General features: G+C 40.4%; 1 protein-coding gene across 1 annotated transcript in view; it reads left to right on the top strand.

The window, feature by feature from the left end:
- The first annotated feature begins 15,353 nt into the window (after window positions 1-15,353).
- The window catches only part of LOC138796053 (cysteine-rich venom protein-like), a 427,653-nt gene continuing 426,975 nt past the window's right edge, over window positions 15,354-16,031 (top strand). Inside the window, exon 1 of the mRNA XM_069975948.1 lies at window positions 15,354-15,357. The gene's annotated coding sequence lies outside the window, so the exon portion shown is untranslated. The remainder of the gene's footprint in view (window positions 15,358-16,031) is intronic.

Genomic DNA, 16,031 nt, shown 5'->3' with positions numbered 1-16,031 from the left:
GCCATTGACTCCATTCTCCCCATTGGCAGCCAATCTAGCGTGGATTGCTTCCATTTCATTAATTAGTCCTCGGAGGAGACGCGTTCTCTACCTTTATAGTGACATTGGATGAATATTTCCAGGCTGCTAACAACAGAAACAACCATCTCACAAGACACACCGGCAACTTACCCGGATGTTACCTTGTCAGAACATTTGTCAGGGAAGGATAAATGTAATTAGTATTAGGTGGTAAGTAGTCATAAGAGGAAAAATACCGGAGCGACCAGAGCCATGTGATAGTGTGCACCTCATGTCTACAGCCGGGCAACGGCCTCACAATGGTGTCAGAGAGCAAAACTTTTCATGTCTGGAAACTTTTCTTCTCTTTTTTTAATATTGAATGTTCACATGGTTGCAAAACAGATATAGAATATAACTATATATATATATATGTCTATTTAGTTATCTATCATCTATCTATTTATTTATTTATTTATCTTCTATCTTTCTATTTATTATTTATCTATTTATATCTATCTATCTATCTATTTATCTATCTATCTCCTATCTATCTATCTATCTATCTATCTATCTATCTATCTTCTCTCTTTGTATCTATCTATCTATCTATCTATCTATCTATCTATCTGTGTCTGTCTATCTGTCTATCTATCTATCTGTCTATCAATCAATCAATCAATCAATCAATCAATCTCATATTTATTATCTATCTATCTATCTATCTATCTATCTATCTATCATCTCTGTGTCTATCTATCTATCTATCTATCTATCAATCAATCAATCAAATCAATCTATCTCCTATTTATCATCCATCTATCTATCTATCTATCTATCTTCTATCTATCTATCTCCTATCTATCTATCTATCTATCTATCTATCTATCTATCTATCTATCTATCTATCTATCTCGCTTGAATAGATTGGTGCCAAGCAGTTTGCACCTAAAGTATATGACCAAAGGTGTGATAGCTACTCTCAACTCTCGAAGAACAACCACAGCACTCGTATGGATCACATCAACAAAGCGTGTTTATTTTGCCCAGATACCGCCAGTGGTGCTTCGCCATATCTGCAATACCAGGTGTGGCCAGCAGTGGCCTCTCTTCCTCTATTCTGTAAGAAAATGTCCACTGCACAAAGGGCATTTTCTCTTTCCCCACATTATTCATTTATGGATGTAAAAATTGTATAGAAAGATATTCAATGAATTAGGTTACTTGCTGAGCAAAAGTTTACATTACATTACTGAAAATCATATGATGTATGTAAGCACATGTCCTTCAGATATGATTCATGCAGACTGGGGGATTTACTAATAAAACTTACTATATACTCAATGGTTAAGATCAGAGATAATGGACCCAGAGCATTGTAAGGTTTGTCAGAACCAGAGCGTGCATCATTTGATTACTGGCGGCTGAAGCAGTTGGATGCAACCCTAAGGCTGCCAGGAAATCATGAATACAGACAGCCTAGGTTATATCCATGTTTTCCAGGACTCCCTAGGGCTGCATCCAACTTTTTAGCCACTGATAATCAAATGACATGCTCTCAGGTTCGGGCAAACTCTAGCGTGCTCAAGGTTTTCTCATTTCCAGTTAAGATACTTTACATGCCCAGTTAGACAAAAAGGTGTGGCTAAGATAGAGTGGGTGTGGTTAAGAGGATGTGGCTCAAACTGGACCCATCCAGATCAATCAAGGTGTAAAAATAAGCCAATGGTCATATAGGGCTTAGCATCACCTGCCATGATCTGTACCTGTCAGTTAGTTCTTAAAGAGGTCCTGTTGCAATTTTTTTTTTTAAAGCAAATCAAAAGGAATTGTGATCAAAAGCAGTTTTGCAACATACCATATAAGAAGACTGGGTGTACAAGAAGACCCCTGACTTTTGAGAAGATTGTCAGAGGCTTGCCTTATATGCCGGGAAATGTTAACCCCTGCCTGACCGCAGCCCTGCTGTGGTCAGGCAGGGGTTAACTGCAGCTAAATCAAAAAATCCTAAAAACATTTAACTCACCTGGAGCCCCTTCCCGACATCGGCGCTCCTCATGTACCGCTCCCTGCGCAGGCAGCTGGACGTACACTGCCTGCCCCGGAGAAGGAGATCCCCGAACCTCTCGGGCAGCCAAGCGTCTCATTGGAAAGACTCGGAGACGCTTGGCTGCCAGGAGAGCTTCGGGAGAACGAGAGAGGCTTCAGGAACTTCCGTTGCCTCTCTCATTCTCCCAAAGCTCTCCCGGCAAGCATAGAGTGGGACTGCGCATGTGTACCACTGCCCCCTTACAAGCCCATTCTTTCATGCCTTAGATATTTCACCCTTCCTGATTCTCTAAAGTACAGTAGACCCCTCAGTGATCTCAAATTGACAGCAGAAATATTTTTTAGCTTTTGGACATATGTAATTTTTATTCCACTGCACAAAATTCACATGTCGTGGGCACAACCCCCCTAAATGGCCGTTTTTGAGCATTAGATGTATAAGTGCTGAATTCTTGCATTTCCCGAGTCTGTCGGATTGGATATGATTGCTGATGCGACTTCTGCAAAAATAAAAATAAATACTCAGGAATGGAAGCTTTGCTTGCAGAATATATTTATAGTGCTGGATGTACATGCAAAATGTAACAAGACAATGCCTGGTTTATGAACCTTACTTTCTGAGGATTTCTCCCCTTCTCGTTATGATTCTGCAGCAGCTGAGGGGACAGCAACCCAGGGCAACAGATATTGGGAAAGCACCACACGGTCATTTGTCATGGTAGCCAGGAGTGGGACCAGCTGGCCACCCCTGGATACGCTGAATCGGGGCTGGCAGGGTTACTAGAAGTTGTAACTACTGCAGATGAGTAGAGTAGTGCATGTTGTAAAGCTGCAGGTAGAGATGATTGAAGCAGCCCGAAATTCTTTTTGCACTTGGTGAATTTTGGGTAAAATTTGTTAATATTCGCGAATAGAATCTTAACGAATTTCAATAAAACAGCCAAACTATAGTAGCTACAGTACTGGGACTATTATAGAAGGATGAATTTGTTAACACCTGGTCTTGTAAAAGTGTAAAAAAAATGGAAAATCACAATTAAAAAAAATGTCAGTCAGTCAATGATCCAATCTAATAAAACGTGTATAACACAGTAGGAGTGGAGTGCGAGCACTGTATATAAGGCACACGCTCCATTCACTGATCCCAGTAAGGGTATGTGCACACTGAGGAATTCTGTGTGAATTCTGCCGGAAAATATGCACGGAATATGTGCAGAATTCTGCCCATTTAAATGCAACATTGCTAATTTCTATCGAGCAAAATTGGAATTCCGTCTGTCTGTGCACACAGAGGAAATTTCCATCCGGAATTCTGTGCGGATTCTGCGCGGAATCTGCATTCCGCCTGAAGAATGAACGGGTTCATTCTTTAGGCGGATTCTGCTAGAGGAATCCTATAGAAGTCAATGGGGCTTGAATTCTGCTTGAAATTCTGCTTGAAATCCATTTGCATTCCGCTCGATTTCCACTCGGATTCCGCTCAAATTTAGCTCTGGCAGAATAGGCGAGGAATTTCAAGCAAAAATCTTTCAGCTACAATTCCTCGAGAATTGCTCAGTGTGCACATACCCAAACTTGGTATAACTCAATAGGAGTTTACAGTGCCCAGTGAGTGAATATATGGACTGTGTCGTCATTGGTCCCAGTGAATTCCTATAGGCATACAGTTACTTGGTATACTGGACACTTGGTTGGCAGCTACAATAAACACCCACAATCATCCTCCTATTCTATCCTCTCCTCTCTGTCCCTATATAACTCTGTTAGGGTCTGTGCACACTGAGGAAAAGGCCAGGAATTAGGTGAGGAATTGAAGAGGAATTTCAGCTTGAAATTCCTCCCGTAAAATATGTACAGAGCAAAGTCCCAGAATTTTCTGCTGTAGATCTGCTAGAGGAATCCTATAGAAGTCAATGGGGGGCTTAAATTCTCCTTGAATTCTGCCTGAAAACGTTCTGCTTCAATCCCTTGAGAATTGCTCAGTGTGCATATACCCATAGTCTTTCCCTGCTCGGCTGTAACTGCCTGTTGACATCCTACTCTTTCCTCCACACACAGCCAACTGATCACCTACGTTACCTCTTATATAGAGGGGTGGGGGGGGGTGGGGGGAGGTGCTGACATAACAGAGGGGCCTGCAGCTGATGGGACAAGCACTAGGGATTATGTTTAATCCCTCTCTCCCGCCCAGTGATGCTCCAGACGGCATGTGCGGCCACCATTTTGTTTTTTGCTTATTTCCTCAACGAATAGGCGGTGATTCGCTTCGTTCTGCGGCCCAGTTTGCAGCGAATTTTGATTTGCTGGATTCACTTTGCTTATCTTTAGCTGCAGGTGTTCAGTGGGAGTGATGACTGAGGCACTGAGCTTAACCCCAAAATAGTTTACTGAATCGCGGTAAAGGACAATACAAAATATCAGTCTCTGGAAAACAATAGGCTCTTGTATAAGGTTGCAATAACCTCATAGGAGGTAATACTTGTAGTGTTCTTACACGGTTAGACAAATTTAAAATCCACACAATACGGATTGCTGCTTGAAATACTGAAACACACTTGAGATACAATAGCTGCTTGAGATATACTTAGAATGTAGTAGTTGAGTTGAATATATGTAGGTTAGTAGGAATAACGTGGGTGGTGCGATTCTGCAGGCTACAGACTTGGGCCTATTCAGACACAGTGCTTCAGCTGGGGCTGTGAGAGAAAGTCCCTGAATCCACGGCAAAAAACATCCGCCTAAGCTACCAGGTGGACACAGAATGACACACAATCAGAGAGATCAGGCCCACCTAGTGAGAGAGCTAGTTGTCCAGAGGAGGTACACACTAGCAAATTGTAGTGGAAGACTCTGCCTCAGCCCTTAACTTAGCTACTGACTTGTTTGGTACCTAGTTATATTTAGATTCCTTCAGAGGTAGCAGAAGAAGAGAAACAGTCCCCCAGTGTGAATAGGCTAGTGCCGTCCTTCACTGCAGTCTCTCCAGGCGGTGCTCTAGCCAGAAATGGCTATGATCTCTTTAGTTAGAAGAAATTACAACAGTCCTGCACAAGGCTTCTGGTGGCAGGCCAGGGCCTACAAGAATACTCTCAGCAGGCTCTGTGAATACACTCTCTCACATACACTGGAACAACTCTGGACTACAACTCCAGACTGAACCCATTAGTCTGATTGGGGATTGGGCAATAAACATAGGATAACCCTCTTTGAGAGAGAGCTTATGAGGTATCTAGATCAGGTATTGATTAGTAGAAGATCATTAGACAGTGGCAGGAAATAAACATCATCAATAGAGACATCAGTTAACCCTTCCATACTTAAGACTATCAGCCGTGCAATAGAACAGTGACATCTGGTGGCAGGAGTTGCACACTACCGACTTTAGTCTCAGAACTTACACATACTAGATTGCTAGGTAATACCACCAGGCATCATATTTAACATTGGCACACCAGACCTGAACAATACTGCCATACTGTGACTGGATAACACCGCCACACCAGATCCAACCAATACCACCATACCCCCCCGGACCCCGCTCTGGGACACTGCAATTCCACATAATCTGATTTAAACATAATAAATGTGAAAATCCTAATTGTGTAACTGTTTGGCTGATAGCTATTCCTCCAAACCCACCCAAATACAAGCATGCCTGGTCTGGCTGAGCATGCATGTGTTCTGAATGGGAAGGTAGAGTAAGCCGCTGAATGGAAAGGTAGAGTAAGCCACTGCAGGACATACCCAGTATACTGTACAGTAAAAATAACATTAGAACTTAATTCTCTGGGTTAGGGATGGTCCGAACCCTCGGTAATGATTCCTGCTGTCTGCCCGCTCCGTGCAGTGGGCGGATCCAGCGGGAGGATCGCCTGGAAAACTGGGATACAGCCATAGCCATAGGCTGTATCCCAGTTTTCCAGGCGTTCCTCCCACTGTTTCCGCCCGCTCCACAGAGCGGGCAGAAAGCGGGAATCTGATGCCGAGCGTTCGGGTTCATACGAACCCGAACCTCGGCAGGTTCGGACCATCCCTACTCTGGGTCTGAATGATTATAACAATACCCAATGTTAATAGTTTTTAATATTTTAATTTTACCACTTTGGCACAGTAAAGAACTATAATTTTTTTTTTTAATTGTCCTCTTGTGGAGCTTTTTTTTAAAATCTTTGCTTTAAACATTTCATTTTCTGTTGGTATATTCTTCAGATACATATGACTTTTGATTTCTTTTTTTGTGTTTTTTTGGAAGCCGATTATCAATATATAGCAATCCCGGTATAGTCTTGTGTATACTTTTTTTTTTTTTTTTTTTTTAGACTTTATTCATAACTCTGGGTCAATAGTATGACTTTAGAGTTTGGTTTGTTATGGATGGGGTGATACCAAATATGTATATATGTTTTTTTTTTTAAATTGTCTCATTTAGCCTGGATTCACACCGTGTTTTTGCAGTCCGTTTACCATATTCACCAAGACACAAGAGCAGAGGCGGGTGATGCCACCCACCACCCCCTCCAGGACTGCACATACTACTGCCTGAAGCGGAGTACTCATTTCGCCTCATGGCAAAAGCGGACCTGGTCTGACTACAGTTTACCCCATGATAGTGGTTCACCAATGCACTTTCTATGTGTAAGTACCCTATCACTTAGATACCCTGTGCTAATTACATTACCCTCTCTCTCCCTGCCTTTGTGTTTTTCTCCCTGAGGACTCTAGGATATGGTAGAAACACTTTGGAGCTACAGTTAGGACATTTATATGTGGAGGGCATAAAAGGGGCAGACAAAAGGGTAGATCTGGGTAGGAGAGCCTATAGACCCTAAGGGAGTAGGGGTAGTTGACCCCACGAGTAGCGGTAGTTGACACCCATTAGCCACCTGACCACATGATCACCAAGTGTTGATGGGTTTCCATGGCACCTTGGGGCCATCTGACCCCTGGAGGACATAGTAAGGATTCAGTCCAGGTGGGTTCACAGCTATGGTTATACATATGCAATGCGGATGGGAACAAATATAGTGCCCTAATTATAAAGTGCTGCCACCATACAATGGACATAGATAAAGCAGCCATACTGTTCACATAAATACTACTGTCATAGCAAACAAATTCATAAAGCTGCCTTAAAGTATCATCCTAATATAAGGAAAGCTGAGTGTCTTCAATGACAATATCTATAGCAAGCACGGTTCTCTCACATATCAAAATTCCAACAAAGTGCCTTTGAGTAAAGTTCCATCTTACGTAACAAGGACAACTATTGTGTTATAATGTGTTGCGATGTTGTGTTCAGAATGTGGAAAAGGTTTTACTCAGAAATACTATGCTATCGGACATCAAAGGACTCAGGCATGGGAGAAGCTAGGAGGTGAGCAGAGTAGACAACCCAGATGGCTGCACTTCCTGTAGTAATAGTAGCATGCATTTTCTTTGGGGGGAAGGGGGGGAATTGACTTATGTCTGTATCAACTTTTATGCCACCCTAATCACCAGTCATCGGGTCAGACCCCCAAGGATTCTTCCTGCCAGTAGGGCTCTCTGGGTATAGGGAGAGTTCTAGCAATCCAAGCTGGTGGGGCGGGAAAGGCCATAGGGGACCACCCCAATGGTTAATGCAGCATGATAGTGATGATGGGTCCCCTTCATGGCATCATTTGATAAATATAATTATTGACAGAGCTCTGCCTTTGATAATGTAATAGTCATGTACTCATGGTTAAATAAAACCCTTGGATCTCCATAATATCCTCTGGAAGGCTGGGGTACAATAAAGGTCCAGCAGAAAACATCCTGTAAGAAATAAGTTGTCTTCTCCATCTAGCGTGATATTGCAGCTCAGTTCCATTGAAGTGAGGGGAGCGAGTTTTAATACCACACACAACCTGAGGACAGGGGTGGGGCTGTTTTTGAAAAGCAGCTGTGTTTTTTTTTAAATCTTGGATAACCCCCTTTAAACATGACACAAGGGTAAAAACTTTTCTGAAGAGGGGACCTGGCAGAAGGCCAGGGCCCAGGTAGAACTACTGTGGAGAGCTATCTGAGCTGCATCCTTTCTCCACCGATGCTCAACTAAGACTCCTCCTTCACCCAAGGGACTAACTTCCTAACCAGCATGTAAGGAGCACTGTGGTTGGGTGGAAAGAGTGCAACAAAGAGTAGAAAGGGAAGAGGTGATAAAACAGAAGAAAGTAGAGATCCTACTGGTTCACAGAATCTGGCACAAACAAATACAATAACCCTTTGAGATATATCAGCTGTGCAACTTCTATACTTCAACATACAGTACAGCAACATCTAGTGGTCATCTTTCAGTAATACTTTGGCTGCAATAGGAACACAAAAAGTACAGACTTTTACGAAGGGTGTGAACGGTATTAACACTCCTAGTGGGACACCACACAGTCACCATTAAGGAACATACCTTTTCTTATGGCCGCCCAATTGTAAATTTTTAAGAGAGGTCCTTGGAATCAGCTTCAAGGAGCCTAAATCTGACATTAGACCATTCAATGGATTCCATACCACAATGCATACAATTTCCATGGGGTTTCTGCCATGGCCATTGGTTCCACCCATACCTTCCATGTTGTATCCATCGAGTGTAAGCTCTTCAGGCGACGAGCCTCGGTGACAGCCCATAATAGATTCTCTCTAGATTTATGTTGTGCTTGCTTTGCACGGAGTCCTTGGCTGGCCTCTTTTACATTAAAAGTAGAGAGGGAGGAAGAGTCGAGAAGAAGAAAATGGGAATTGCCGCATACTTTTAAATCATGAATACCCCGTCCAATCTGAAGACCAAAGACGAGAACTCAATTAGCAATAAAACATGATATGCTGTATGTGTCGTATCGGATTCAAATGAATAAATCCTCTCTATTGGAGCATCATTACCAGTTTTATACTCGCAAGATTCGCATGCAACTTCCTCAGTCCATTTATCTCCTTTTTACGAGAGACATATATTATCCTAACCGAAAAAAAAACAACTCCCTCACCACATGTCATTAATCTTTATATTGTGCGCTTGCTATAAGTGGATCTGTGTTCTAAAAAGCTTTGCTTAATAAAAAGAAAAGTCAGTTTCATTCCAGGCTTCTAGAATGTCCAAAGACTTTTGGAGTTTTTTTTCTTTTTAACTTTTATTATTATTATTTTTTAAAGATATTTTAAAAATAGAGAAATTTATCAATAAAATCAACCAAAACTAAATATATATGAATACCTTTAGGGTGCGGTCACTTACAGGTTTTATAGTTCTTTTCCCTGTAAAAAAAGGATTGAAAAAAATAAATTAAATATAAATAATGTGTATCAGCTTTAATATCTACTTTCATCTAATCTATAATCTATCTGATTTTAGGAGCCACATCTGACATTGGCTGCTAACACGGCCTCAAAACGGTATGGGAAAGTACTATAAATGTCCCCAAAAAATAAAATTAAATTAAAGCTAACATTATAATTAAAGAAAAAGTAAGAGACATACAAAAAAAAAGTAGATTTTTTTTAAAAGAAAATATCTGGATTTTTTTTAGATTTACAAATATTGACAGAAGATATCTATGCATTATCTATCTATCTATCTATCTATCTATCTAATATTTATCTATTATCTATTATCTATCTATCTATCTTATAGCAATATTTCCAATATCTTTGTATACATCTTTATACATACATCCCAACTAACCTAATACAAGTCAAAGGAAATCAGAAGACAATGGGTTAACTGAAAAACAAACAAACCCCATCATATGATAAAATACATATCTATTTTAGTTGTTTTGAAAAATAAAAAAAGGTAAAAATAAACAAAAAAGTAAATGAATAACAAATGAACCAGCAACATAAAATCACTCACTTACTAAAAGTCACACATAAACAATTTACTATTACATTTCTTGAAAATATATATAAAAAATGTAAAAGAAAAAAAAAATCACCTCTCTAGACCCCATCAAAACCTGAAATTGTCAAAATATCACATTATGCAACTCTGTAAAAGTGAACTTATTGCTAAATACCCATTAGGATCTCCAGAGAGGCCTGGCATTAATTGTTTAGTGAAAGCACCCCCAGGCTATCACCAGGGAGGAACATTTAATGCATAAAAAAGGAATCTGACAGAGATCCCTGTAGAACAAGGAGCATGTACCATCTTAAAAATTCTCCTGCATGTCACTATTCAGAACGGTCATCTTTATGTTTACTCAGAAAACAAAAACCAGCAAAACAGCACGACAGCCGGCGCTCGCATCAGGCCGCTAAGTGCCTGGGTTTGTCCGGGATATTTCTGTAGAAAGATGTTCTAGTTGCGTGTATGGAACCACATAATGGTGTGAGGAGTAACTCTTATAATATGCATAAAACAGTGCATAGATAGTAGATAGATAGATGGATAAATAAATAAATAAATAATTAGGAGAAAGATAGATAGATAGATAGATAGGAGATAGATAGATAGATAGATAGATAGATAGGAGATAGATAGATAGATAGATAGATAGATAGGAGATAGATAGGTGGATAGATAGATAGGAGATAGATAGATAGGAGATAGATAGATAGGAGATAGATAGATAGGAGATAGATAGATAGATAGATAGGAGATAGATAGATAGATAGGAGATAGATAGAAGATAGATAGATAGATAGGAGATAGATAGATAGGAGATAGATAGATAGATAGATAGGAGATAGATAGATAGATAATAGGAGATAGATAGATAGATAGATAGATAGATAGATAGATAGATAGATAGATAATAGGAGATAGATAGGAGATAGATAGATAGATAGATAGATAATAGATAATAGATAGATAGATAGATAGAAGATAGATAGATAGGAGATAGATAGATAGGAGATAGATAGTAGATAGGAGATAGATAGATAGATAATAGATAGGAGATAGATATCCCATGTATTCCTACAGTTCATAGATGATACAGTTATGATGTGATGTCACAAGGATGAGATTTAGGCCTTAGCCATCCTATTTCTTCATATGTAACTACTGGTTTTGTTGATAAAGGACTAAATATACTACTTTTATACTAAATATAAAAAAAATCAACAATTCTAAGTTATTATCTAGCCTCTATCTCTGCTATCTATCTATCTATCTATCTATCTATCTATCTATCTATCTATCTATCTATCTATCTCCTATCTATCTATCTCCTATCTATCTATCTATCTATCTATCTATCTCCTATCTATCTATCTATCTATCTATCTATCTATCTATCTATCTTTCTATTATCTATCTATCTATCTATCTATCTATCTATCTATCTATCTCCTATCTATCTATCTATCTATCTATCTATCTATCTCCTATCTATCTATCTATCTATCTATCTATCTATCTATCTATCTATCTCCTATCTATCTATCTATCTATCTATCTATCTCCTATCTATCTATCTATCTATCTATCTATCTATCTATCTCCTATCTATCTATCTATCTATCTCCTATCTATCTGTCTATCTATCTATCTTTCTATTATCTATCTATCTATCTATCTATCTATCTATCTATCTATCTATCTCCTATCTATCTATCTATCTATCTATCTATCTATCTATCTCCTATCTATCTATCTATCTATCTATCTATCTATCTATCTCCTATCTATCTATCTATCTATCTATCTATCTCCTAGCTATCTAAAAATAAATAATTTGCATCACTAAAAGATGATAGTTGAGCTAGGTGCCTGCTGTCCCACCTATTATATTTACAATTATATAATCCACTATAAAAATAACAAATATAACCTCAGTCTAATGAAAAACAAAAAAAAAATATGCTGAATGTAAAATCACCTCCTTAATGTTTGTATATTTTGAACATTTGTAATATATTTTCTTTTAAAAAAATGAAGGTCTGCAGCAGCTGTTGTCATATACATCTTGGCCACAAGGGGGAGCAAATGTTAAACAATCCAGCTGTCGGTAGATTTTTGTCTTGGTCCTGTATTGGGGTGTTTGGTGCTGAGTATAATACAGTGGGAATGGTTCCTAGTCTCACATTTATCTCAGTGGGGGTTAGTCAGGCAGTGCAGGTATATGCAGTGTATACAATGTATTAGGAATTCTCTTTATCTGTTTTATATGTGTTTTACAAACTGAAGGTTCTGGTATAGAATCAGGGATCTGTCATGAGCTGGAAATATCCATTGATACCCTCAGCATCTCCTGCGCTGTGTCTGGTTGACAATCACATGCGGAGTCTCAAAAATCCATCCAGATTCTTCTTCACTAATAGGAATTTTGAGATTTTATCTCCATAAAGATTTTTTTTTGAAGTTCTGGAACTTTCTATTATACTGTGTGGTTCTCTGTGTGGATCTCTGCTTGCTGTCAGTGCAGACTCTAGACCTCAAACAGCGGTGTCCAGACCAGTTCCCCAATGTGTTGCAAAACTACAACTCCCATCATGCCCTGACAGCTGGGTACTGCCGGGCATGATGGGGGTTATAGTTTTCTACCAGGTTTCCCTGAAAATAAGACAGTGCCTTATTTTTTTTTTTTTATTATTTTTTTGCTCCAAAACAGGCACTATGTATTTTATTTTCAAGGGGTGTCTTATTTCTCTCCCCCCAGCCCACCCCCAGTTGGGGGGGGGGGGGGGGGCAGAGAAATAAGACATCCTCCCTGGACCTCCCCAAAATACTCACCAACATCCTTGCTGAAGCAGGAGCGTATTAGCATTGGGACCAAGAGTGCATTAGCAGCGGGACATGCGCCAGGCATGCGTCGGGATGTGCGGAGAACATGGGGGCCAAGGACCAGTATGTCTGCGGCACTGGCTGTGAGGGTCCATGAGGGGATTAGGTGAGTCTTGGGTGGCGGCAGGTGGCAGTGGACAGCCTTACTTTTGGGAGGTGCCCTAGTTTAGGGTAGGGGTACCTTATTTTCGGGGGGATGCCATCACTTTAGACTAGTTGTTAGGGTAGTTGGGGTGCCTTATTTTAGGAGGGTATTTTATTTTTAAGGCAAGACGGTAAGACCTGGAGACCCATAGGTTGTAGAAACACGTAAAAAAAAAAACTAAAAACAAAATACAGCCTTTATTTTGATGAAATGTGTGAATGGGTAAAAAAAAAAGCAGCTTTTTTTTTTTTTTTTCATATGAGCGTGTTCATTATATGGACAGTCATAATGAATTACAGCCATTATTCTATACACTATAGTGCGTACACCACCGGCCAATTTCCCCTTGACTTCAATGGAGTCCATTAATATATTGAAAATATAGTCGTATATCTACCTTAAATATTACGGCCGTATTTTTCATTTTTTTTTTGGTGTGTGAAGAACTGTATGCACCTTTAAGATAGAGCTTTAACGGCACCTTAACAGCTACATGTAAATGTAAGTATAGACTGCACAAAGTTGTGTATAGCTCACAGGCTGGATGCATCTGTAACAAACAAAGTAGGTCTCAGGATTTCAGCCTTTTTTTATGGTCACAGACTATTTTTTTTAAATTTAAAGCTGTTTAGCTGACTCAAAATACTCTGTGAACATACAGAAGCTTCCGACTGCTAGTGAGCAGAATAGTATGGAGTGCAGGGTGGGTCAAACCTCTCAGGACAGACTTTTATTTCAAAATCGAAAAGGAAATTGACATATTGTCATCTCTGCAATGGCGACCTGTACCCTGGGCCACTGCCACCCCCGCTCCTCCTCTGCTGATTCCACAGGCCACATGCCAAGGCTTTGTCCCTCTTGTACCTCAGTCCCTTTTTGGAGCACCTTACGAGTCCCCACTCCTTGTCTGCCTTTCTGGCGTGTGCGCCCCTTCTAGGGCTAGTGTGCCCTTAAAGGGAATGTATCACCTAAATTTTCTTTTACCGATTAGAGTAAGAGTATATTTTATGACAATAGTTCTTTTTATTTAACTTTTTGTACAGTATTTAGTGACATGCTTTACAGCAAGCCTTAATGGTCATAGACGACTATAGACAGACTCTATTCTCTTGAAGCGAATGTGAAACATTACTGAGCGTACTGTGACCTGTGAAAAGGTCATTCTACAGGGAGCTGCTATTGTCTACTGGTGTCACAGGTCACTGCAATGCTGTACAGATCACTTTACCGCAGCATCCTCTTATCGCCACAGACACAACAGGAAGTATTGGCTTAGTTTTAGCACCAGTGGTGAGAATGAAAATTGTGAGATCTGAGGATTACTTTCTAAAATAGACAGTAAAACCAAAAACTAGAAAAAACGTAAAAAAATATATATATTTTTTTTATCATTAAAACTTGACTTAAACAATGTAACTTTCTGATGACACATATCCTTTAATTGGTTGCAGTATGCAACACGTGTATATAAATACCTAGTTCATCATGGCTCCCTTGTTGGAGCCTCTGTTTGCTTTCCCTAAGTTCTTTGGTTCCAGCTGTGTCTCTGTGTATCCTGTCCGCATATCCTGCCTGTGTTTCCTGCCATTGTTTCCTGCCCATGTTTAGTCTACGTTGTCCATTCCCTGCTTCTGTCCCGCCAATGTTGCCTCTTGCTGACCCTCACCCGCTACTGCAAGCAAGTTAAACTAGGGGTAGCGACCTGGGAGTAACCTGCTGCTGTGGTGTACCACTAGGAGTATTATGGTATCAGTGGTATGATACAGCTCAGCCAAGGATGGTAATGTCGTGACGCCAGTGCTAGTCCAGCTCACAGGTGTGATGTTGGTACCTGAGTGGCAATCGAACCACCCGGACTATCGGTACCGCCACCCACAGAAAGGGGAAAAATGACTCAAGATGTGCGGCAATTGTGCTGGTGCAGAAGAAGAGATGACTGAGTCCCAGTGAATAAATAGAACAGCTTTACTGTGCAGTCTTTTGAGAATACAGAACACTTTGGCAGTAGATAAATAATCTTGTTACAGACCTAAGTGCTCAACTGGGTCTGTGCTGCAGAGATACTTGAAAGTGCTGAATATAGTAGAGGTAGTTGTAGCGGTGCTTGTAGAGTTTGGAGTTGAGTGGAGCAGCATAGAGGAGAGGAGTTTGTCAAGGGAGTCCCAACCCAATGTAGTACTGAGCACTGTTGGAACTTAGGAGAAATACTTGAGAATTAGAGAGATACTTGTATCTGTGTTTAGACTAATGTCTTACCACCTTCTGCTGTACAGTGTCGAGGTACTCGTCCTACTAGGAGGATACAAGCCGCAGCCGTGGTTACCTGGGCAAAGCTAAGTGTCCGAGAGTGTCTCAATGTCACCTGCATTGCGAGATAGACTATGTAGGCCTTCTGGTGTTTTTGCTCTATCCAGGCTAATTCCTCTGTATGTCAGGATACTGCCCTGCACTTTGCAGAGTGGTTCTAGGCATGGGCTGTGGTTATTCCCGACATTTCTCCCTCTTGTAGTGTCTAGCACTGCATAGTGGAAATAGTTGATAGACTGGGGGGAAAACTGAGTGTCTCTGGTTGCTTTATACACATGTCTTGACTCACTCACTAACGCAACTGGACTGTCCTGGACAGGGGTCCTGGCAGAGCCAGGCCCTGGCTTGGCTACAGCAGGGGTGTCCGCTCTGTGTGTTCTCTTCCCACGAAAATCTGGGTAGCACTGACCCTACACTCCCTCCCACTAAGTGACTACTTCCTACAGGGATGTGTAAAAGACCCTTAGAGTGGTGGAAAAGAATGTGTGCAAAGAAAGGATAGGTCAGAAAAGAAGAGTATCTCTATCGGTCAATAAAAGTATATAATACATAAGGAGCAGTAACCCTTTGCTTACTTCAGCTCTGCAATAGAAAAGAGTTCACATAAAAAACACTGATATCTAGTGGCAAAATAATAAACTACCTGCATCACCACTTAGCTTGATAGTTAGATGCTTTTTACCACAGACGTGAAACATGAAACACCTGTGGTGGGATACCACACTGCCACAAGCTGGCTCTGGTGAAGAACAGTAGCCCCTTAGACTCCACTCCCTAATGCAGCTT

This window comes from Dendropsophus ebraccatus, chromosome 6 (genome assembly GCF_027789765.1).
Source record: "Dendropsophus ebraccatus isolate aDenEbr1 chromosome 6, aDenEbr1.pat, whole genome shotgun sequence".
NCBI lineage: Eukaryota > Metazoa > Chordata > Amphibia > Anura > Hylidae > Dendropsophus > Dendropsophus ebraccatus.
Note: the sequence above shows the minus strand (reverse complement) of the source record. Positions and strands in the feature narration are given on the sequence as shown.